A 26334-nucleotide genomic window follows, 5' to 3' on the forward strand; every position below is an offset into this window, starting at 1 on the left:
CAGCATACTTCGTCACCAAACTCCTGTCAGCTAAACTCTAAATCATCCTTAAGTTAAGTTGACCAATTTCATTAGTGCATTTATTACTTGAAACTGTAAATATATTCTACTGCTTCCCCATTAAGTATCTATAGTTTTGACATGTGAGTGTTTACGTTGCTGCACAGTTGCCGTTACATTCACCAGTCGCTTTGACTCCCTCTTAATTCCTTTCTAGAGGGCTTTGGACATGAGATAAGCCACACTGAGCACATGGAAAATCACCTCGTTTTCTGAGAGACCTATTAAGCATACACTTAAAAAAGTGAACCTTCCCAACACACACATAGAATAAAAGCACAAAAACTTAAAATAAGCACTACAAAATTAAGCACTGCTCTGCTATAACCACAGAGCAAAAACAATGAAGAATGAGGTGGACTCTACTGCATACATGTCAAAAGCTGCGGGCGTCGGTACACCAGGTTACACACTAGTCTTCCTGTGCTTCTTCTCCTCGGTTCATGATATAAATGTTCCTGGTTTTTGTAGAAAACTGGATTAGAAAAAGAAATGCAAGAGGTCCTTTTTTGTGTGTTAGCTATGACCTAGCTCCAACAAAGTAAAATAATCATATTGTTTAAGAGTGAAAGAAGGATTCCGTAGTGGCTTTCAGAGGTTGCTGACTTCCCACAGAGAAAGTACATTTGTTGTATGTAACAGCACCACGACAACACTGTTGCCATAAATAAGGAATTACCAAGTCAATTTGGTGAAAAGAAAAATGAAATGTATTATTTACAAGAATTCTAGAACAATACAGATCTGTTTAGGGAATCAGAAGATATGAATCTTTAAGAACATGTAAAAAAAAAAAAATCCATAGATAAGAAAAGAAAACCTAAAAGTCAGTGTACAGGCACAGAAATCCGGCATCTAGGCAACTTTTCTGTCTAACTGTGATGGGACCAGGGATGAGTACAGCGGAACAGTTACCTTTTGACCTAGAAACTTTGCAGAACTCAAAATCCTTTAGCAGAACAAGACTGAAAGCTGTAGCGGAGCAGAATGTTGTAAGGTTGAAGACCTTCTTCCAGTCCTGTGTTAGCTTCAAACCTCATACTTTTATGCTCCAATTGCAAATACCAGGGACAAGTGGCCACCAAGAATGCATTTGCTTCAGGCAGATTTGCATCTTGCTTTGGTCGTATGAAGTTGAAACATTTACAACTTCCAATTCCATCAAAATGTTTTAGAATGTCTTCTTGGAAACTCACATTTTCAAAATGACTCAATATTCTCACATCTTCAATATCTCTTTTTGGCATACCAAGCAATGGATGTCAGTGGGGCAAGCTTCTCAATTAGTCTCTTTAGGCCACCACAATTGTTCATTTAAAAACGGACAGCTTCTTTTGTCTAAGACATTGCAGCTGACTTTGTCACATAAAGTTTCCTTCGTCCAAGTTCTGGTAAAAGTTAGGGTTCAGAATAGGCACTCCTAGAAGTTGCAGAACTGCCTTTGTTCTGCTGAGGTTAGTCCACTATTTTCTCAGCTATAAGAATAGCTCTTGGAAGCAGAGATTCAAAAGACAACTGGAGTAATTCTCCCCACAACACTCTTTCATGGGATTAAGCATCCTGCTATGTAGGTGTCATCATTTTCATTTGCAGAATTCTTCTTTTTAATTGATTTGAGCTCTACATTCTAGTAATAATCAATTATTGTTGCAGAACTTTTCCTAAATTTATCACAGTAAAGTTCCCATGCATGGGTTCAAATGCTACCTAGAGACTATTGCCAGTGGCTAGGCAAATTGCAAGCATTCCTCCCATCAACTTTTGTGTGTTTGATTTACTCATTTACTCTGAACAAACTTGTCAAGTGCAATGAAAAGTCATGCAGTTGAAGGATGCAGGATGGACAATAGCAACAATCTCTCAGAGCATTGCTATCACCTATATGTCCTCTATATACTGCTCATACCCTGGATTGTGAGTGGAAGAGGAGGAAAGTTATGTGGGCAATAGATGCACAGTGCTCTATTGTCACACAATCATCCCACCTCCTCCCTCTCTTGTTGGCTTGCTTTTGCACCCTTTCTGTCTTTCTTCTGCCATAGTACCAGTAGCCTAAGTCTGGAGTCAGGATCTGGTGTAGGCATGATGAATTGGCACCAGCCTACCAAAATACGTCCACAGGTTAAGATCCCTTCCATACATGCTCACCTCTGTGCTTCGGACTACCTGCCAGCACAAAGAAACCTGAAGCTGGAGATGCAGAATATGAATGTGGTGATGGGAGGGTCAAGACAAGTGGATACTGCTTCTCCAAACAGCTCAACTTCAGCCCCCTCGCACCACAAACAGAAAATCAACATCAATACATTCAAACGTTAAATCTGTACACACAATTTAACCTACTGCAAGAAAGGAAACTATTCACAAAGGCATTTTGGAGTATGCATAGTAGTACTCCCATTGTACTCTTTTTCATACTATTTCATGCCTTTGTTAATTATCCCCAAGACATTTAAAATGAGATTATTCATATAAAATTCATATAGAATTAGTAAAATAGAAAGGACTTGGCCCTTTCTGCTCTTTTACTAATAGGGAGTTGGACGTTTCAGGGCCCATTCACAAAGACATTTTTTAGGATAAGTAGAACACCTATAGCACTTCCTATATTCAAGGTTCAAGATTTTATTCTATGATTTGGAGCTCCTAGGAGGTCCACAAGAAGCAAAAGCATACAAATATAAAACACATAGAAAATAGATTATTAAAACAAACTGAGTTGCTACCATTAAACCATTAAAGCTAACATGGACTCATATTAAAATGTTCAGTACAAATTTAAAAAGATTTTACAAAGTTAAAAACTTGGAAGCAAAACAATTCATTAGGAGTATTGTATAGCAATCGGAGAGCCTCTGTGGTTCACACACAAACTTTCAAAAAGAGGCATCTTAACAACTTTTGTCAACATAACATCCAAGCAGGACAAACGGCAAGGGCAAGTTTTAATTCATGGATTCCATTTTGGCATTAATTACAAACATTTGAGGTACCATACCATTTAGAAGTTAAAACATTTAATTGAAGTATGTCCAATTTTAAGAAACCCATGTAGAAAATTCCACAGCAGATATGATTGTGGACTTTTTATAAAAGCAGATTTGATTAAAGCCTCAAATCACTTATTTTGACTACAAAAATCAGTATCCAGAGGATAATTTAAGTGTATAGAATAGGCATGCTTTTGGTTGGGTTTGGCAATTAAGATGATGTCACATTTTAGTCTAACTCCAGTTGTTCTAGAGCGTACTTAAAATTTCTAAAAAACAGAGGCTTCTCTCTCTTTAAATCAAAAATATCCTTATAGGTAACGTGCCTCAGTGAAGAAACTTTGCTTCGTATCAGACAGGAAGCCCATCGTATCACTCCTACCAAGCCTTGAAAAAAGGAACTTTTTGCTCCCAAATTCTAGTCTTAGAGTGTCAGTCATTGCTAAGGTATTACACAAGGGCATACATCTCAGAATTTGACCTTCGGTCTTATCCAGAAAACCCCAGGCTGCCACATCTATTAGTATTAGCTCCACCACATACAAGAAGATGGGAAAATATCTCCTACCTACTGCATTAAAAAATGCACCAAACCCTTTGGCTTGAGGAAATGCTCTACCCACATTGTTTGATATATGATCAGAATCTCTAAGGGAGCTAGACATGATTTTTCCCAGAAAGCAATATGATTTAGCTCTCTCTAGTTTTTGAGAGCCCAGATGCCATGAGAAGTTAATATTTTTACATGCTTTTTTGCCCTGACTGCATGATGTTTGGCTTTTCGATGAGTTGATCTTCAGGTAATGAAGGTCCACATAGTGTTGGAGAGTGCCAAGCGGCTATTTAGACCTTTCAGATTAAGATTGGAAATTGCAATATCATCTGCATAAAGCACACAAGTTAGAGAGCGACCTCCACTACTTGGTGGATAATCTGTACCTTTTGATATGAAGCTGGGAAGATCGTATATACATAAGGAAAATAAGAAAGGAGCAAGTAAACAACCCTGCTTCAGACCATTTTTCATAGGGAAATCCATGGATAGGCCCTGATCACCTCCCATTAAAACTTTTTACCAGGTTTTGGACTGCAGAGCTATGAATATACTGTATGCAGCCAATTTGCTTTTCTGCTGAGCTTAGATACCTTCTCCCACAATGCTGGATGATCAACCTTATAAAAGGCTGTGGAAAATCCTATAAATGCAGTATAAACTGAGGAACCCCTGATCGGTTCATATATTTAATTTATAAGCTGCAAAGCAGCAATATTATCGAATATACCATGGCATTTTCTGAAACCAGTTTGTTCCAACTGGCTGATCATACTGCTACCTACGCAGGTATTAAGGGATCTAATAGGCTCTTGGTAAAAACCTTATAGACTGCATCGATTTGACGGTAATTGGCAAGTGAGTTTCTAACCTCTTTTTTATGTAATGGGATGATGACGCTTCGAACCCACGAAGAGGGGACTGTACCTTTAAGACAACAATGTTCAAACACTGGTTGAAGAATCATTGCCCAGGGGAAGGCCCCTTGCTTAATAACTGAGATTGGGACTTTGTCAGGGCTCATTGCACCTGGAGATCTCAGGGCTCTAATTGAGGACTCAATTTCACACGTCGAAGGGAGGCCATAACTAATAGTTCCCATCTTAACATCAGTAGATGTACCTTCAGATTTAAATTTAACTTCTTGGTTCTCTACGTATAATGAGAGAATGAAGCACCTCCAAACGCCCTTCGGAATAAGAGATGGATACAACCTCACTTTAGAAAAATGACAGTCGGCAATGATCACCCAAAATTTCAGAGATGTTGCTTCTCTCAGGTCAGCCCACATACAATTGGCATTCTGCTTTCTAAAACCCACCTTCAAACACCTCCTTCTTTTCTTTAATATGGATAAGTCTATTGCTTTCCTTTGGAAAAAAGATAAACCGCTATTCAGGGAAAGCAGAAGGTGACATAACACTTTTCAAGAAAACCTGGGATATGTTCTTTACAATCTGTTGTATAAATAGGGAAAAATAATTAGGGATGTCCGCATTTCAAAGGTCTAAATCAAGGATGACCCCCTTAAGTAGCCCTTTTAAATTAAAGATTTAAGAAAGGGACTACTGCGTCCTACCTGAATTCTTATGAAAAGTTAGCTCTGATTCCAACAAATTTTCATGGCCTTACAGGGGACAGGCTAAATTCTTGAGAAAAAAAAAATTGTAATCTATAATCACTAATTGGGGAATCTACAACTTTAAATCTGTAAAAAAGTAAGCTGTAGTTTGATTTATGAGTGAATTGGGCTGGAGAATCCTGAATAAATTTACTATTTAGGATCATATAATCATTCTTTTGTAGATGGCCAAGAAGAATGGCCTCTGTTAGCAGTTCTCAGGTTTGGTGTAAAAAGTAATGGCGGGATTTCAAATGCAGCCTCTTTCTCTAGGTTAGGGAATAAGTTAATGGAATGGTTGGATACTTTACAGTTTATTTCTTCGACTAACAAAACTTGATGTTCCCCCTTAGTTGTTCCCAATTTTCGATAGGAAGGAGAATTTATCATGAAACATGTTATAACTTTTATCTGGGGGAATATAAACGTTCACCACTAGTAGTGAAACTCTCACACTTCCATCAGCAAATGGAACAATCTTTAAAGCCTGGAGCAGATCAGAGGGGTCTTTAAAGATACTATATCCTCAATTTAACTCATTATTCGGCAGAATAGCTATTCCTCCCCTAGCATGCGCTTTCTTAGAAGGGATAGCATTACAACTTAAGACAAAAAAGCCATCACATAGAAAATATGAGACCCACCAAGTTTCCTGGATGCAGATCATATCTGCTTTTAAACTGTTTAAGAATTCAATTTTCTATGGAGTATTCATTAGCCCAGCTGCATTCCAGGAAAACACTTTTATGTTATTGCTAATGAGAGAGCTTTGATTCATGACCTGATCCACAGCACCATTGAGCGCACTGGCTAACCAGTTCCATTTCATATACTGATCCATATACAGGGCTGGGTGAGATTCAAGGGACACCAGACCCAAGATGCCTTACTGATCTCCCTCCATTCACTACAGAGGCACACAAGCTCTTTAAGTCAACAATAGTTATCTCATTTAAAGGGAACAAGTGATAGTCAGATATTGCAGGAATTGAGGGAAATGGTGCCAATTAGAGATTACATTTTCCACAGAAGCGGGGATTGCATCAATACCTCTACATTGGAGCAAATCACTATGTTGAAGAATCAGATTTACAACAATGTTTTAACATAACTGAACCCTTGTTTTCAGCACCCTGTTAGTGAGTGAAAAAAGTACTTAGCAGAAAATTGTGGTCACTTATGCCCAGATTTAAGAGGGCTTAGCACCATTGCACAACACACTAGAGTCAATGTTTTACGCTAATGTTCATTAGATGGCCAAAAATGCTGCACCAGATTTACAAAGTGGTGCAGTGCTTGGATTGCACCTCTTTGTAACCCCGTGTGCCACATTATGCCTTCGCCAGGCATAATGTATTCAAGAGAGGAGTTCCAGAATTAGGGGGGCCGACAAAATGGTGCAAAGAAATCTAAGAGATTTATTTGCGTCGTTTTTCCTGCATTTTTAATGCCTGCTCGGAGCAGGCTCTAAAAGGAAGCATCCATTGGTTTCAATGGGCCTCCGGGTACTTTGCAAAATTAGCTTAATCATTTGTTATGCTAATCCTGCAAAGCGTCGAACTAGCATCAAAGATTCTGGTGCTAGTTCCCTAACTGCCACCATGGTGCACTGTATATTAAATACGGCGTACACATGGTAGCATTAGGGGGGTGCTAAGGGACACAAGAAAAGTGGTGCTGCACAAGGTGCAGCACCACTTTTCATAAACGTGCCCTTAATGCCTTAGTGACTCTTTAACCTGATACCTATTTACAAGTTCCTGAATCAAAGTCGCTCAGATAATACAAATCGAATTTATACAGAACCACAATTCGTGGTTCCCAATATTAAAAAATAAACACAAAAAAAATGTTTCACAAAGAGACCAATGCCTCCTTTAGAGGTGGGATGTAATGGGACAAAAAGTGGATGTCTGAATTGCCTGCCTTTGCCACCTGATGTAGAATTCAGGGAAGGCAATTTTCTGATGGCTGACTCTGTCACTTAAAATACCCTTTAAGTGGAGATGACTGTTACAAAATGTCCCAGAAGGGTCTCTTAAACAGCTGCAGACCCCCGACTCCATTTCCACAGACGTCCTTGCTGTTTGAGACTGCCATGTAAAAGACAGCATTCCTAGAGAGAAACATTCTTGAAATGTCTCGCAGCCTGGACGACAACTACCAGCACATGTAGGCATTTGGAATGCTATTCCTGAGAATCTACCCTTACTTTTTTTTCAGGAATACCATAAGCAACGAGAGCTCCACATGTCATTCCCCACCACTTTGTAAATCTACTTGAACCGAGTACCAGGGATCTGTTTTATCAGAAACAAAACCTGCAAAAATGATGTACATCTTTTCTAGATGTGGTAGTCTGGCTGTTGGACGCAAGACGGCAGGTTTGGGTGCAAGGCTGCTAACTCTTAATTGAAGCACTAAGTAAATGTATGATTGTAAAGCTTAGTGCACAGTATCACACGATGGTTGAAATACAATTGCGCGGAGTAAGTTTAAGAAATGTGCATTCATGTAAAAATTATGAAGTAGGATTAAGAACTTTAAAAATTTAATTTCATAATTTGAGTAATGACAGACAGGAAAACAAAAAAGCGAAGTAGATCCTAGGGCTCTGTTTCTGGAACTTGTAAAAAGAAGATGAAACCACAACATTAAGGTCTTTCTAGCTCAAGGAAGAAATATAGCATTATAGAAAATGTAATTGCATTACTTCTTATCTGATTAAACACCAACATTACTCAGATAATAACAGCCTCTCTTTTATGAATCATCCAATGTGAAAGATAAGGTGATTACGTTTTTATTGGGCTTGAATCAATTGTTTTGATTTTGCAGTTTTACGTGAAAAACGGCAAATTATCAGTGGCAACTGATAAAACGGGGAGTGCCTATTTACTTATAAAAAAATAGTTTAGTTCTGATAGTATTTTTAAGAAATGTAATTGTTTTTGTGTCTGAGTTGTGACTAGTAGTCTTGAAAACAACGTCTTCAGATGTTTTTCATTTCGCACAATACCTTGTGTTGGATATGGAAGAGCATCAGTATGGGCGAGCGGAAAGCGCTCTGTCCATAAAGTAATCTCTCTTTGGGCTTCAAACCACGCCCAGGTCACGTAGGTCTCTTTCATTGGTTCCTGGGCTTGCTCTTTAAAATCTGCTTGCTTTCATTTGTGAAAGGCATGCATACGTCATGCCTTTTCCGGTGTTTAGCCCGCCTACACAGCACCAGTAAACTACTAGAAACATACGAGCCTCGATGTTTTGAGCCTGGTGTCTGGACTACTTTATCTGTTAATTTTCCCTGCAGGGAGATTGCGCTGGGGTTTACATAGCGCGATCGTGCTGTGTTTTTTTTCTTTTAATTTGTGTCGCAAGAAAAGTTAGGTTAGGAGTTTACAACGCAAATAGCTCCAACTCGAGCAAATGCGAGCCCCGTTGCATTGAAAATGCTTGATTTTATGGCCGAGCGCCAGTGGCGGCTGGTGTTCAAGGGCTAAGGGGCTGCGCCCCTAGCCTTTTCTGGCCTCTCTAGGGAAGCATAAATTGAATTACATGATGAAAGTAAACATTTTCTGCACAACATTTTCAGAGTGAAATTTGTGCACTTTGAAAAGCCCCACTGCGCCTGCCTCAGTATGTGGCTGAAAACTGCACAGTAGGGCTGTCAGGGCTCAAAGCCCTTAGGTTTTCTCAGAACTCAGTGACGTCCCTAGCTTATCTCCTCCTCCACCAGAAGCCCTGATTGTAAACAGCCTGGAGCGTTTTTTTTCAGCCCAGGTTTCTGAAAACTTCATGTCACTCCGATATTATTCTCCACCCTTTCCTATTTACTCAAATGGTGGGCTGTGATAAGAAGGGTCTTCGTAACCAGAGGTCACATTTTATTAAAAGAATGTGGCATTGCGCAAAGAAAATCCCCAGTCTGTGGCAGAGAAATGGAATAAATACAATAAATAACTCCATCCGGGGCTCTCTGGGAGACAGGAGTGTGACCTGAAGACCTCAAGTCATAAATATGCCAAAGACAACCCTGCACACAAGTAAGTTGGAGCTCTATCTTTTTTACAGACAATAAGAAAAGAATCTGTTCTCTCAGCTCTCCTCTCCTTTCACTGCCTCTGTAGGTGATTTCTTCTCTCAAAGGCAGTAATGGTTCCAGTAATTTATCATGGCTAGTTATTGTTTTATTTCTTCTGCAGACTAAAGACGTGATATGTCATATTAAACATGTAATCTGCAGCTCAAATAAACATGTACCTTTTATCACTGAAACTGCTGGATACTGGATGGGTGAGGCAATGTGTGTTTGTTTGAATGTGTTTGCAGAGCTTGACAGAGTAGCTGAGAAAATGTGGGTGTCTGTGTATAAGAGTTGTGTGAATGGCAGTGGATGACAATGTGGATGACTAAATGGGTAGGTGACCAAAGGCAGTGGGTGAGTAGGTGAATAGAAATACATGGGTAAGTGAGGCTCTCTCACAAGGTGCAATTCCGTCTTGTATTTGTGCCCCCCCACTGCTTTCAGTCACCAGCCACCACTGGCGAGCGCAAAGCTCTCCGTCCATAAAGTCATCTCTCTTTGGGCTTCAAACCACGCCCAGGTCACGTCAGTCTCTTTCATTGGTTCCTGGGCTTGATCTTTCAAATCTGCTTGCTTTCATTTGTGAAAGGCATGCATATGTCATGCCTTTCCCGGTGTTTAGCCCTCCTACACAGTGCCGGTAAACTACTAGAAACATACGAGGCTTGATGTTTTGAGCCTGGTTTCTGTACTACTTTATCTGTTAATTTTCCGCGCAGTGCGATCGCGCTGGGGTTTACATAGCGCGATCGCGCTCCGTTTTTTTTCTTTTAATTTGTGTGGCAAGAAAAGTTAGGTTAGGAGTTTACAACGCAAGTAGCTTCATCTCGAGCAAATGCGAGCCCGTTGCATTGAAAATGCTTGTTTGTCACATGGTAACAGGCAAAATGCAATCTTATTATGAACTCTCTGCACTTTCCTCTTCTCTAATTTAAAGAGAACACTGAAGAAACAATTTCCACACAATAACATTGGATGGACTACAGAAGTTCTATTCAACTTTTCGCACTTCCATAAACTTTTTTGGTTGAGGCTCCACACAATAAATGTTAAATGTTGAATATTGCCAGAAAGTAATAGCGTAGGTCTCTATGGGCGGGGCTCTGATCTAACGAGATGAAAAATCCATTGGTTGACATGATAGAACACAAGACTGAGTATTGTGGTGTAAAGCTATGCGTAGGTTGCACGTAAGTTGCTAACAGAAGAATTAATTCTGATAATGAAAGTCGATGGATTTGATAATTATAGAAAACCAATATTTAACTATAATGTTCTCTGTTTCCCATTAATGCGAATATCTGATCTTCTCCACAATCCTGTTCGTAGGACTTGAAGCTTCATTGAAACTTTACAATTCAGACCTTTTTAAAATAAATGCCTAAATAGATAAAGATGTTAATATAGAGCAGACCTTAGCAAAGAGATATGTTTGTGAAAATCATTGTTAGAATAACAAAGAATATGATGAAGAGCAGAACAATTAACCACTCTTCAGAATCTGATAGCCAAATGAAAATTTGAGAAAGTATTATTTATTTTTCTCAAAACATATTTTGCACAAAGAGGTTAATATGTAGCTAGCACAAGGAAAATTATTGATGTAGTGTCTTGGTCACACTACCGGATAATTTTTCATGAACATGAGGTTGTAAGCATTCACAAAGCAATTTGTCTATGGTTTTCATGAGAATTATTTGCACACATTAATGGGAAAATATGTATTGTGTATACTTCCCTTACGTCTAGATGATTCTGTTTATTATATATTCATGTATAATATATGTACTGTTCATTTATATATATATATATATATATATATATATATATATATATATATAACCTAAAACACTCCTTCCAATATCAGGAGAACCAGGACACCTCCAATATGAAAATTCAGTTTATTTCAGCACAAAATCCAACGCGTTTCGGCAACAGCCTTACTCATGAGTAAGGCTGTTGCCGAAACGCGTTGGATTTTGTGCTGAAATAAACTGAATTTTCATATTGGAGGTGTCCTGGTTCTCCTGATATTGGAAGGAGTGTTTTAGGTTATATTAGGGTCTCTCGGAACCCATCCAGGACCGCTGTGTGGAGCACCTGCATTCCGGGACTTGGTTACGAATTATATATATATATATATATATATATATATATATATATATATATATATATATATATATATATATATAAACAAACTCACACATATATATATATATCCACTTAAAAAATCAAAGGTTAGAAGAACGTTATGGTCAGGCTCCTTTTTAAATGTACAAAACCATAGCAATTCACCTGCTATAGTTAGAGTTATCTCAAGTAACTATAACTCTTCCCCCAGGGTAACTATATTTCGCGTCCCCGCCATGCACAGTTTTTTTATAAAACATTTTACTGCAAATACTTCATTGATAAAATCAATGATGTTATCAAAGATGTCATGAGCGCCAAAATTTGTGGGGTAATTAGCAGTGCATGGTTAGAGCGTGAGTTATAGTTACCTTAGGGCATGAGTTATAGGTACTTGAGATAACTGTAACTATAACAGGTGAATTTCTATAGTTTTGTATGTTTCAAATGTGAGCCTAACACTAACGTCCTTGTAAATTCTATTTCCTAACTATAATGTCCCTGTAACCTTTCACTGAATGTCTATTTTCTTTTCAAGTATTGTAATTTTCATTACTATATGTTAATCCAACCAATGCCGTGTATGGCCTTCGGCCATGCAGGGCTGGGGTTGGCCGCAATGCCTGCAGCCAACCCTTGTAAAACCGAACCCCAAATGGTCGCCTGCTCAGGCCGATATTGACCCAGGGGATCCCATCCCCCAGGGCCTGGCCTAAAAAGGTTTTCTTTTGGGGAGGTGGGCCATGTGGCCACCTCCCCAGGGCTGATCTTGGTGCTGGGGACTCCACACTCTGGGGCCCAGCCAAAATACTTATTTTTGGGTAGGGGGTTTGTGCCCCATTCCCAGAGCTAAGGGGTTAGGGTGTCCCTACCCTGACCCCTTTTCGTTTTTGTCACATTTTTAGTGGGGCTCGGCTGAAGCCGAGTTCCAAGACGGCTACCAACACTTCCATGGTTTAAAGTGTTGGCAGCCAATCAGAGGTGTGCCTTTCTCTGCAAACCTCATCATTATCTGCGAAATTGTCATGGCCAGAGATTTGGATTTCTTTAAATTTCTCAAAAACTACTGAACGGATTTACACCAATTAAGTGAAAGTGTAATCTGCATATCAACACATAGGGCCTCATTCTGACCCTGGCGGTCCTAAACTGCCAGGGCCGCGGGCAACGGAAGTACCACCAACAGGCTGGTGGTGCTTCAGTGCCCATTTTGACCGCGGCTGTAAAGCCGCGGTCAGAAAAGGGGATCCGGCGGTTTCCCGCCGGAATACCCCTGGCAGGGCTAAACCTCCATGGCGGCGCTGCAAGCAGCGCCGCCATGGGGATTCCGACCCCCTTTCCGCCATGTCATGGGGCCCCTGGGGGCCCCTGCACTGCCCATGCCACTGGCATGGGCAGTGCAGGGGCCCCCTAACAGGGCCCCAGCATGATTTTCACTGTCTGCATAGCAGACATTGAAAATCGCGACGGGTGCAACTGCACCCGTCGCACCCCTGCAACACCGCCGGCTCCATTCGGAGCCGGCCTCTGTGTTGCAGGGCCTTTCCCGCTGGGCCGGCGGGCGCTCCTTTGGCGGGCGCCCGCCGGCCCAGCGGGAAAGCCAGAATGGCCGCCGCGGTCTTTTGACCGCGGAGCGGCCAAATGGCGGTAACCGCATGGCGGGCGGCTACCGCCTCTCGCCGCGGTCAGAATGACCGCCATAGTTCTCTGCCAAATGTGGTGTAATTCTGTCCAGTGGTTTGGACTGTAGCCTTGTTCAAAGTTCCTATGGGAATTAAGATGGGAAATACAACTTTTTTGACCCCCCCCTTTTTTTCTCAGCCCCTGCTTGACGGATCACCCCAAAACTTTCTGTGTGCAACAAGAGTCACTGGGGCACTTCTTTTGGAAAATTACATGAAGATTTGTTAAACAATGCCAAAGATATAGGCAAGTCATGTCTCTCTCTCTCTCTCTCTCTCTATATATATATATATATATATATATGTATATATATATATATATACCTTAGTCACATTGTTTCTACTCCCAAAAATTCACAATGATTCAAAAACAGTTTATTAGACAATACTTCTATTTTATGTACATTATTTCCTTTCCCCATTTGTGTGTCATTTGTCATCTAACATCAAGGATACAGAGAATTTCTTAGCCAAAATACTAAATTTGAATTGGGAACCATCCTATATTATGGTATTCTTTGACACTGAAAGTTTGTACACCAGTATTAGGCATCATGATGGCCTTGAGGCTTCCAAATATTTCCTGCAAGCCTGAGGCATTCATTATTTGAAGCGTACTCAGATGCTATTATAAATAATAAATATCTATCTCACAGAAAATATTTGTATGCTTGATAAGACATGGTACAGTGTACATGGTACAGGCATATTCAGGGTACGGCTATGGAGAACCTGCTTCGCCCCCAGGTATGCAAACTTGGCTGAGGGCTGGTGGGAGAAGCAGGTGCTCCTGAAGTCAATATGTCACAATGGACAGAGCAGATAGTTATCTGGCTTTGATACATTGATGATGTTCTTTGCATTTGGTTTTAAGCAGCTTTGAATTCCAACAATCTAAACTACGAATTATAGTAGGGACACAGTGGATTTTTTGGATTTAAGGTTGACAGTAACCAATAATACACTACAGTCCACTTTGTTCAGAAAAGATACTGCAGGAAGTTCTATCTTACATGAGCACAATAGCCACCCACCAAGTTTTAGGTGGAGTATTTCTTACAGCGAGTTCCTCTGAGCCAAAAGAAATTGTAGCTATAAGGAAGGTTATAGGTTAACTAGCAATGAAATGATTGTCAAAGTCAGGGGCAACTCAGATAAAGTTTTAAGTATAGCCAGCATGAGAGCAGATCATGTGGATAGGGAGCCAATTCTATTCCGCCTTGAACCCAAGAAGGGATGTGGTGAGTCAGAACCTATAGATTGTATCACAGAGTACACACAAGGCTCACCAAAAATGGTGAAAATCCTTCAACGCAAGTGGGATATATTATCAGAGGATTCTATCTTAGGGGCTAAAGTTGGTACATGTTCTTCCCTCACATATCAGAAGAATACATCTCTTATTGACATTGTAGTATACAGTTTCTTAAAACTCAATAAGAGTTCCTGTTTCCCTTTAGATATAAAATATGTGGCCATTGTAAGGTGTGCAAATGCAGTCAAAACACACACAAAGTCATTATGATGTGGACTAATTATAAATGGAATATCACCGCTCATGTTACTTGTACTACAGACCATGTGGTGTATGCCATTGTATGTCCATGTGACATGGAATATTGGCTCCATGTTATTTCCAGTTAAGAAACAAATCCTTGAACACTGGCATGTAATTACCAATCACAGTACTAGCTACAGTACTGCACAACATTTTCAGGCAAAACATGCAACAGATTGGAAGGAGGCTAAATATTTTTGGACTGGCCACAGTAAAGAAACACCCTTTTGGGGGTAACAAATTAGTTGAATTGAGACAATTGGAATCAAGACTGATCTTGGAAGCGGGATGTGTTGCACCTTTGGGGATGAAAATTGATGAGAAGCTATTTGTCCACTTGTAGGATCTGGAGATGTGTTCTCTACCCTCCCTGCCCCGAGTATGACCTTGTACTTTGTTTATTTGCTATATTAGGAGACTGTAGTGTTTTGGGTTGTATGTTTATACCTGTTTTTCATTCCCCCTATTGGTAGAACAATGACCAAGAAATTGCACATGGAAACAAATAAAGATCTTAGTAGGCTACTGGAAGGGATGAGTTTATTTTGATTACTTGTATTTTTGAATTTGGAGTCTATTAGTGCTGATATTATTGAGTGTATAGCTGATATGTATTAGTACAATGATGTCTATTACTGATGAATTGCATTATTTGAGACGATGTTGACAGTTCTTTTAATGAGCAAAGCTATTGGTAGCCAGTATTGTTAAATACCTATACATACATTTCACCAACTGATCTAACTCCTTTCCTTGACCAGATGAGAATTATTATGTATTATTATTTTCAGTCTGTATATATAGATATATATATATATATATATATATACATATATACAGTATATATCAACAACATTCATGAAATACTTCACGAACGACCGCACTCCAGGATCTCTTATTTCACAAAATTCATTTATTCAGGCTCCATTAACTTCGTTTACAGCTCAACAATCACCCGTCCAACGCGTTAAGGTCTGAGAGACCTTGATCACGGGCATCTCGGGTATGGGGTTTCTGTTTCCACATTTATATCTACAGATAACAACTCATTAAGACTCAACATATTTCTAAATGCACTTTGAAACTACTTCTCTCTGCTTGTTAAGTTTAATAACTGCAGTCTGCACAACTAAATCTCACCCATAATTTCCAAATAAGTTCAATTATTAACTAGTGCACTATAAACTTATAATTCTGCATTCTGGGAGTTGTAGTTACCGCAAAACCAAACCAATTTAACCAATATGTTGATACACCTCATAAATGTGCGTATGTGACATACTGTCCGTGTCTCCCCCATAATAAAAAAACTAAAATATTAACCAAACTGAATATTAGCTGCAAGTGCTACAGAATAGAAAATAGAAAATAGAAAAAACTGCGTTTTATGATTATTTGCAATGGCTGCCATGTAAAATTACAAATGTACAAATAACACTTCATCCTGATTCATCCCCAGAGGGGTCAAGGTTTGAATCTCCAAGAAGTGTTTAGACTCCAATTGTCATAGTCTCTTTTCTCTGTCCCCTCCTCGTTCACTTATGGGGACATGGTCAATCGCATAAAAAGTCATTGTTTCCCATTGGCTATCATGTGCCAACTCCATATGCTTAGCCGTGGCATAACTTCTGTCTGTGTTGACGATGGCACAAATATGTTCAAGGATCCTTTTCTTTGTTTCACATATGGTGCCCCCAACATACTTTAAACCGCAGGGGCATTCAATAACATATACTGTGAACCGGCTCTTACAAGTGATATGTTGTTTAATGTTTTTTGTGACACCATTACCAATGGTGTATTCCTTATTGTTTTTCGCAATTTTGGAAGCCTTGCAATTGCCACATTTCCAGAAACCAGTTTTTGTGAGCCAGTTGCCCCTTTTCTGAGAGCTAAAGTGACTTTTCGTGATTCTGTCCCGCAAATTTGGTGCTCTTCTAAAAGTCATTCGAGGAAAGTCTCCCATAATCTCCTTTACTATAGGATCCAATTGGAGAATAGACCAGTGTTTTGTTAGATTCCGTAACTGGGAGACATTATTGGAGTATGTTGTGATGAAACGTATAGGATCCTCCGATTGACCTTCCAACACAGAAGTTTTTTTATGAACTAATTCTGTTCTCGAAATCTTTTCCACTCGCTGTTTTGCCTTATTAATACATTTCCTGGGATATTGTCTGGAGATAAATCTTTCTTCTGAGGCCTTCATATGTTTAGCAAATTCTCCAGATTCTGAACAAATTATTTTTATCCGTAAGAATTTGCCATATGGTATGTTCCATTTAGTATTGGGTGGGTGAAAACTATTGGCATGTAACACTGAATTTGTGGCAGTAGATTTTCTGTGTAATATTGTATGTATCTCTCCTTCTCTTATATAGATTTCTGTATCCAGGAACGTCACTCGTGTGTCACTGATTTCATAAGTGAATTGCAGTTTGGCAACAGTATTGTTCAAAACGTTAAAATATTCCTTAAATTCAATTCCTGTGCCATCCCAAATTAGAAATAGATCATCAATGAATCTTAACCAGCTAATTACTTTCTGCTGGAATCTTTCATTTTCTTCTGCCCATGCTATTCTCTGTTCAAACCAGCCCATTGTTAAGTTCGCAAAATTTGGAGAAAAGGAAAAGCCCATGGCTGTTCCTTTTATCTGTAAAAATAACTGCTGGTCAAACTGAAAGAAATTATTGGTAATGCAGAGATGGATCATTTCTAAAAGCATTTCATTATGTTGGGCAAATTGAATATTTCTTTGGCTCAGAAAGTGCCTACATGCCTTGATGCCAATCTAATGTTCAATATTGGTGTATAATGAAATTACATCCATTGTCATCAACTTATATGAGTCCTGCCACGGAATGCCATCCAAATGTCTCAATAAATCCCCTGTGTCTTTCAAATATGAATTTAAGTTACATGCCACTGGTGCTAAAAAGAAATCAATATAATTTGATATAGGTTCCAATAAAGATGGATTCGCTGAAACTATTGGCCTCACAGGTGGATTTTTGGGATCTTTGTGAATTTTGGGAAGAAAATAAATTGTGGGAGTGACCGGATGTTCAACTGTCAGGTATTTAGCCTCCTCTTGATTAATGAGGCCATGTTCTATCCAATTTTGTAAATATGTTTGAATCTGAACTGCCACATGTTTCGTAGGATTGCTATTCATGGGTTGATAATAAGTTTCACCTGATAGGTGTCACATTGCCTCCTGTTAATATCTGTTTTTATCTTGGATTACAATATTCCCGGCTTTATCTGCCGGTTTAATTATTAAAGTTTCATCTTTTTGTAAAACACGCAAAATTTGTACTTCTGTTTTTGTCAAGTTGTTTTTGCCACGAATCCATTCTGTTTTATACAAGTCATCAACAACAATTTCAGCAAATAAATCAATTTTATTTCCTGCTGGTAATGATGGGCAAAACTTGGATCTAGGTCTTTTTTTAGTTAGGCCTACTCCTAATGGTATTATCGCCTGTGATTCGCTAATCGGCTCTCCCTCTTGCGTGCAATCCAGATTTATTAAAGTCATTAAGGTATCTTTATCTTGTACCGTTAATTCATGGGTTGGCGTGGTGATACATGTTTTACTAATCAGATTTGCATCTCTGTGAAACTTTGCCAATTTGATTTCCCGTATGTATTTGTATAAGTCAATCCATGTCTGTACTAAGTCAATGTCGATGGCAGGACAAAAATGTAGGCCTTTTTTCAATAGGGACTCTTCTTGTGATGACATTACTCTATCAGAGAGATTTATCACATTTAATTCTTGAATAATGTTGCGGTTTTAGCTCTGGTGTTTCTTTGAATTCCCCCTCTGTCCCCTTCTTGTGCGTTTGTTTTTCTTTCGCCCCGTCCTCGTCCTTTTCCACGTCTGCTGCTCTGTTGGTCCTTGGATTGTTGTTGGAGGGCGAGGCGCATTTCGTTTAAAAGTGTCGGATTCGATTCATATGATGTTGTACTTCCATCCTCACTTGCACTGGTGTCACTATGCACAGAAAGAGATTCAATACTTGAATTTTCCGATCTTTGAGATTGTGGCGAATCAAGTTGAGTTCCATGTTTTGCACTCTGAAATTTGTGCAAAAATGTGAATATTTTTCCTTCTGCATAATCCTGTTTGTCTCTCTGAAATTTAAATTGCTTGCGCGCTATAACAGTTTCTTCATGTTGCTGTACTTTCAAACCTAAATCATTTTTAATTTTCTTTTCTTCCTCAGTTAGAGTTAGAGAGTCCAAATCTTGTTCAAGATTTTTTAGCTCATTTTGAATTTTATCCAATGCTATCTCTGCATGCTTAATAAGAATTTCAACCAAACCTCTTGATGACTCCAAAATATATGTTCCCCATTCTTCCAATAGGGCACTGCTGGCATCTTGGTAACTTGGCATAATTCTTATTCTCAAACCTCTAGGTATGCGTTTTACTTCAATGTATTTTTTCACAGTCACCACTTCCCACCATTTATTTATTTCCTTCCGAGACAATTTCTAAGGACGTAATCCAAAGAACATGAGCCTTTCTCTCCTCTTTTATTGCAGTGAGATTCTCTAACCAAGGGAAACTTTTTGATCGAACATTGTAACCATTTAGTTTCACAGTGGCGCTTTAAAACCATGCCAAGGATAAAACAAACATTCACTGGCTTTTCATTCAAGTAAATGCTTTCCTTCGGTGTTTATACAACTCTGGTAGTTAGTCAAAATGTGCTTACTTGTAATGGTGGCTTCTCACGCTGATTTGCCTGCAAGCATTTCAAAGACTGTCCCTGTTTGGCATGTACTACCGCGCTTAGTTCAGCGGTGGTGCTGGTGATGGCAGGACACTCCGTAATTTATCAACAACATTCATGAAATACTTCACGAACGACCGCACTCCGGGATCTCTTACGGGGTTGGGTGGTTAAAGCGGTCAGCCTGCTATAGTTAGAGTTACCTCAACTAACTTTAACATGTGCCCTCGCCATGCACTTCTAATTACTTCACAAATTATGGCACTCATGAGATCTTTGATAACACCATTGATAATAACAATGTAGTATTTGCAGCAACATTTTTGGTAAAGAAACTGTGCATGGCAGGGGCAGAAGTTATAGTTACCTTAGGGCACTTGTTATAGTTACTTGAGATAACTTAACAGGTGAATTTCTATGGTTTTGTATGCTTAAAATGTGAGCCTAACTATAACATCTCTGTAATAATTTGCTTTTAACCCCTTTGCTGCCAGGCCTTTTCCCCCTCCTGTGCCAAGCCTTTTTTTGGCTATTTGGAGCAGTTCGCTTAGGCCCTCATAACTTTTTGTTCACACAAGCTACCCACGCCAAATTTGCGTCCTTTTTTTCCAACATCCTAGGAATTCTAGAGGTACCCAGACTTTGTGGGTTCCCCAGAAGGAGGCCAAGAAATTAGCCAAAATACAGTAAATATATATATTTTTTTTTTTAAATGTGAAAAAGGGGCTGCAGAAGAAGGCTTGTGGTTTTTCCCCTGAAAAGGGCATCAACAAAGGGTTTGCGGTGCTAAAATCACAAGCTTCCCAGCTTTCAGGAACAGGCAGACTTGAATCAGAAAACCCAATTTTTCAACACAATTTTGGCATTTTACTGGGACATACCCCATTTTTAAGATTTTTTGTGCTTTCAGCCTCCTTCCAGTCAGTGACAGAAATGGGCATGAAACCAATGCTGGATCCCAGAAACCCTAACATTTCTGAAAAGTAGACAAAATTCTGAATTCAGCAAGGGGTAATTTGTGTAGATCCTACAAGGGTTTCCTACAGAAAATAACAACTGAAAAAGAAAAATATTGTAATTGAGGTGAAAAAAACATCAATTCTTCTCTAAGTTTTACTCTGTAACTTTTTCCTGCAATGTCAGATTTTCGAAAGCAATATACCGTTACGTCTGCTGGACTCTTCTGGTTGCGGGGATATATAGGGCTTGTAGGTTCATCAACAACTCTAGGTACCCAGAGCCAATAAATGACCTGCACCCTGCAGTGGGTTTTCATTCTATACCGGGTATACAGCAATTCATTTGCTGAAATATAAAGAGTAAAAAATAGCTATCATTTCATTTCAATTCATTTGCTGAAATATAAAAACAAAACAAAAAAAAAATACTCCCTGGTGCCTAGAGGTTTCTGCCCCCCCTGGGGTCAGAAAAGGCCTTCCCCAAAAAATGCCCCCCCTGGGAGCGACCCTTGCCCAAGGGGTCGCTCCCTTTTGTCAGGTTCAGTAAAAAAAAAAAAAATCCCTGGTGTCTAGTGGGGTTTCAAAAGCCGGATTGCAAGCAATCCGGCTTTTGAAACCCTGGGAGAGACTTCAAAGGGAAGGAAATACATTTCCTTCCCTTTGAAGCCCCTCCGGGCCTCCCCCATGGGATTGAAAGAGAAATGCTTTGCATTTCTCTTTCAATCGCGCTGGAAGCTCTGGGAGACCAGTGACTAATCAGCGCGCGCTCGCGCGCTGACATCACAGGGGGGGTTGGGGGGTCGGTAGTGGAAGGGGAAGGGCTTCCCCTTCCATCCCTGACTTGGGGGGGTGGGGGGGAACCACACAGAGGGAGCGCTAGCGCTCCCTCTGGGCTCTGTGACCAGGACGTAATGGTTACATCCTGGGCACAGCAGCACTGTGCCTCAGGACGTAATCATTACATCCTGGGCACAGAACAGGTTAAAATGTATTTCTGTTTTTTAAAATTCTATTTCCTAACTATGAAATCCCTGTAACCTTTAGGTTTTATATATAAATATATATATATATATATATATATATATATATATATATATATATATAAATATATCAATACATCAATTCTTCTCTAAGTTTTACTCTGTAACTTTTTCCTGCAATGTCAGATTTTCGAAAGCAATATACCGTTACGTCTGCTGGACTCTTCTGGTTGCGGGGATATATAGGGCTTGTAGGTTCATCAACAACTCTAGGTACCCAGAGCCAATAAATGACCTGCACCCTGCAGTGGGTTTTCATTCTATACCGGATATACAGCAATTCATTTGCTGAAATATAAAGAGTAAAAAATAGCTATCAAGAAAACCAATGTATTTCCTAAATGGGCACAAGATAAGGTGTTGAGAAGCAGTGGTTATTTGCACATCTCTGAATTCCGGGGTGCCCATACTAGCATGTGAATTACAGGGCATTTCTCAAATAGACGTCTTTTTTACACACTGTCTTACATTTGGAAGGGAAAAATGTAGAGAAAGACAAGGGGAAATAACAGTTGTTTTGCTATTCTATGTTCCCCCAAGTCTCCCGATAAAGATGATACCTCACTTGTGTGGGTAGGCCTAGCGCCCGCGACAGGATATGCCCCAAAACACAACGTGGACACATCACAGAAAACAGAGCTGTTTTTTTGCAAAGTGCCTACCTGTAGATTTTGGCCTCTAGCTCAGCCGGCACCTAGGGAAACCTACCAAACCTGTGCATTTTTGAAAACTAGAGACCTAGGGGAATCCAAGATGGGGTGACTTGTGGGGCTCTGACCAGGTTCTGTTACCCAGAATCCTTTGCAAACCTCAATTTATGGCTAAGAAAACGCATTTTCCTCACATTTCGGTGACAGAAAGTTCTGGAATCTGAGAGGAGCTACAAATTTCCTTCCAGCCAGCGTTCCCCCAAGTCTCCTGATAAAAATGATACCTCACTTGTGTGGGTAGGCCCAGCGCCCGCGACAGGAAATGGCCCAAAACACAACGTGGACACATCACATTTTTTCATAGAAAACAGTCCCTACCTGTGGATTTTGGCCTCTACCTCAGCCTGCACTGGTGGAAACCTAGCAAACCAGTGAATTTTTGAAAACTAGAAACCCTGGGGAATCCAAGATGGGGTGAATTGTGGGGCTCTGACCAGGTTCTGTTACCCAGAATCCTTTGCAAACCTCAAAATTTGGCTAAAAAAACACGTTTTCCTCACATTTCGGTGACAGAAAGTTCTGGAATCTCAGAGGAGCCACAAATTTCCTTCCACCTAGCGTCCCCCAAGTCTCCCGATAAAAATGATACCTCACTTGTGTGGGTAGGTCTAGCGCCCGCGACAGGAAATGGCCCAAAACACAACATGGACACATCACATTTTTTCATAGAAAACAGTGCCTACTGTGGATTTTGGCCTCTAGCTCAGCTGGCCCCAGGGGCGGCAGAAATGGCCTAAAATAAATTTGCCCCCCCACCCCCCCGGGGAGCGACCCTTGCCTACAAGGTCGCTCCCCTTGCGTGACGGTGCAAAAAAAAGATCCCTGGTGCCTAGTGGTTTCTGCCCCCCTTGTGGGCAGATTGACCTAAAATCGGCCAATCTGCCCCCAAGGGGGGCAGAAATGGTCTAAATACAAATTGCCCCCCAGGGGAGCGACCCTTGCCTGATGGGTCGCTCCCCATCTCTAAAAAAGCAAACAAAAAAAAAAAAACCACAAAAAAACTATTTGCCCTGGTGCCTAGAGGTTTCTGCCCCCCCTGGGGGCAGATCGGCCTAATACCAATAAGCCGATCTGCCCCCAGGGGGGGCAGAAAAGGCCTAAAATAAATTTGCCCCCCCACCCCCCCGGGGAGCCACCCTTGCCTACAAGGTCGCTCCCCTTGCGTGACGGCGCAAAAAAAAGATCCCTGGTGCCTAGTGGTTTCTGCCCCCCTTGGGGGCAGATTGACCTAAAATCGGCCAATCTGCCCCCAGGCGGGGCAGAAATGGTCTAAATACAATTTGCCCCCCAGGGGAGCGACCCTTGCCTGATGGGTCACTCCCCATCTCTAAAAAACCAAACAAACAAACAAAAAAAACACAAAAAAACTATTTGCCCTGGTGCCTAGAGGTTTCTGCCCCCCCTGGGGGCTGATCGGCCTAATACCAATAGGCCGATCTGCCCCCAGTGGGGGCAGAAATGGCCTAAAATAAATTTGCCCCCCCATCCCCCCCAGGGAGCGACCCTTGCCTACAAGGTCGCTCCCCTTGCGTGACGGCGCAAAAAAAACATCCCTTGTGCCTAGTGGTTTCTGCCCCCCTTTGGGGCAGATTGACCTAAAATCAGCCGATCTGCCCCCAAAGCGGGCAGAAATGGCCTAAATACAATTTGCCCCTCAAGGGGAGCGACCCTTGTCCAAGGGGTCGCTCCCCATCTGTTAAAAAAAAAAAAAAAAAGAATCCCTGGTGCCTAGTGGTTTCTGCCCCCCTTGGGGGCAGATCAGCCTAATCAAAATAGGCTGATCTACCCCCCAGGGGGCCAGAAATGGCATAAAATAATCCCCCCCACCCCCCCAGGGATCGACCCTTGCCTAAGGGGTCGCTCCCCTTGCGTGAAATTCACGCAAAAAAAAAACCTCCCTGGTGTCTAATGGTTTCTGACCCCCTTGGGGGCAGATTGGCCTCATCAAAATAGGCCAGAAATGGCCTAAATATAATTTGCCCCCTAGGGGAGCGACCCTTGCCTAAGGGGTCGCTCCCCACCTAAAAAAAAAGAAAACATAACAAAAAAAACAAAACAAAATGATCCCTGGTGCCTAGAGGTTTCTGCCCCCCCTGGGGTCAGAAAAGGCCTTCCCCCAAAAATGCCCCCCCTGGGAGCGACCCTTGCCCAAGGGGTCGCTCCCTTTTGTCAGTTTCAGTAAAAAAAAAAAAAAATCCCTGGTGTCTAGTGGGGTTTCAAAAGCCGGATTGCAAGCAATCCGGCTTTTGAAACCCTGGGAGAGACTTCAAAGGGAAGGAAATACATTTCCTTCCCTTTGAAGCCCCTCCGGGCCTCCCCCATGGGATTGAAAGAGAAATGCTTTGCATTTCTCTTTCAATCGCGCTGGAAGCTCTGGGAGACCAGTGACTAATCAGCGCGCGCTCGCGCGCTGACATCACAGGGGGGGTTGGGGGGTCGGGGGTGGAAGGGGAAGGGCTTCCCCTTCCATCCCTGACTTGGGGGGGTGAGGGGGAACCACACAGAGGGAGCGCTAGCGCTCCCTCTGGGCTCTGTGACCAGGACGTAATGGTTACATCCTGGGCACAGCAGCACTGTGCCTCAGGACGTAATCATTACGTCCTGGGCACAGAACAGGTTAAAATGTATTTCTGTTTTTTTAAATTCTATTTCCTAACTATAACATCCCTGTAACCTTTAGGTTTTATATATAAATATATATAAATATATATATATATATATATATATATATATATATATATATATATATATAAATATATATATATAAATATATATATATATATATATATATATATATATATACTAAGAATGACAAAAGGTTACAGAGACATTGAAGTTAGGTTCAGTTCAGATTTTACATGCACAAAACCACAGAAATTAATCTGTTAGAGTTATTTCAAGTAAATATGACTTGTGCCCTAAGATAACTATAACTCACACCCTTGCCATGCACAGTCTTGTATCAACAACTTTACTGCTAATGGTATAGTGATATTATCAATTATATCAAAGAAGGGCACAAGTTATAGTTCCCTTAGGGCATAATTTACAGTTACTTGAAATAACTAGCTATAACAGCTGAATTTCTATGGTTTTCTGCATGTAAAATCGGAACCTAACTATAACGTCCTTGTAAAATGTATTTTTTAAGTGAATTTCTAAGGGTTTTTTAATTCTATTTCCCAAAGATTACCTTTTGGTAACCTTTGTGTTATTTCTTGAATTTCTAGTTTTTTTTTAATGTTAAGTAAACTGTCCATCGCAATATATGGTGGTGAGGGGTTAGACGCAGTGCCTGGCCTGGCATTGTGCTACCCCCAACCAACCTTGTTTCTCCTACCTCCTTCCTTCTTGCCACCATTGTCCAAGTCCATGCCCCTGCTCCCTCATTACAGCCTTGTGTGGTCTTTGTTCTGCCTCTGCCCTTCCCACCTGCCCTGAACAGATAGCTTGCTGCCCCATCCACCTCCTCCCTACCTTCTGATGTCTGAGTGAATGCAGCAGCCCACTCCCTCTTGCTGCGTCATGGTCCTATGTGCTGCCACTGACCCCTCCTTCCTGCCCTTCTTGGTCTGTTATGCTCCAACTGTCCCTCCTGTCTGTCCAGTATGGTAAGCTTGTTTCCCTTGCCTCTTTCCCCTCTGCTCTCAATTGTCTATGCTCATGGCCCTGTCCCCACCCTATTGCTTTCCATGGTCTATTGTGGTGCCCTGCTGTCCTACTTGCCATGTGTGGAGTATTGTACTGCTGAAATCCCTGACGCTTGCCCATCTCCCTCCTGCCCTCTGTCATATGAGTTCATGTCCCTACCTCATTCTTCCTGCCCTCAGTGATCCAATGTACCATACCTGCCTATATTTTGAACTTGGTAAGAGAAAGATTTTGAAAATAAAAAATGGGAAATTGATTTTCCCCATTGAGGTGCCTTGAAAAAGAGGAGATTTTAGTCAGGAAGCAGATAAAATAAAGCCATTTTGGGCTTAACAACATCAGGAGTCTCCTGACTGAATCGGGTCTGTTGGCATGTATGGTTGTACTGCCACATCCTCTTCCTTCTGCCCTCAATGGTCTCTTATATTGCCAAAGCCTCTCTTGCCTGTCCTGCATGACTAGTTTGTTTCCCCCCATCACCTGCCCTCTATGGTAGGTTGTACTGCCACTGCCTCTCCTGCCAGGCCAGCGTGGTCCACCTACTGCAT

Source organism: Pleurodeles waltl, chromosome 11 (assembly GCF_031143425.1).
Source record: "Pleurodeles waltl isolate 20211129_DDA chromosome 11, aPleWal1.hap1.20221129, whole genome shotgun sequence".
Classification (NCBI taxonomy): domain Eukaryota; kingdom Metazoa; phylum Chordata; class Amphibia; order Caudata; family Salamandridae; genus Pleurodeles; species Pleurodeles waltl.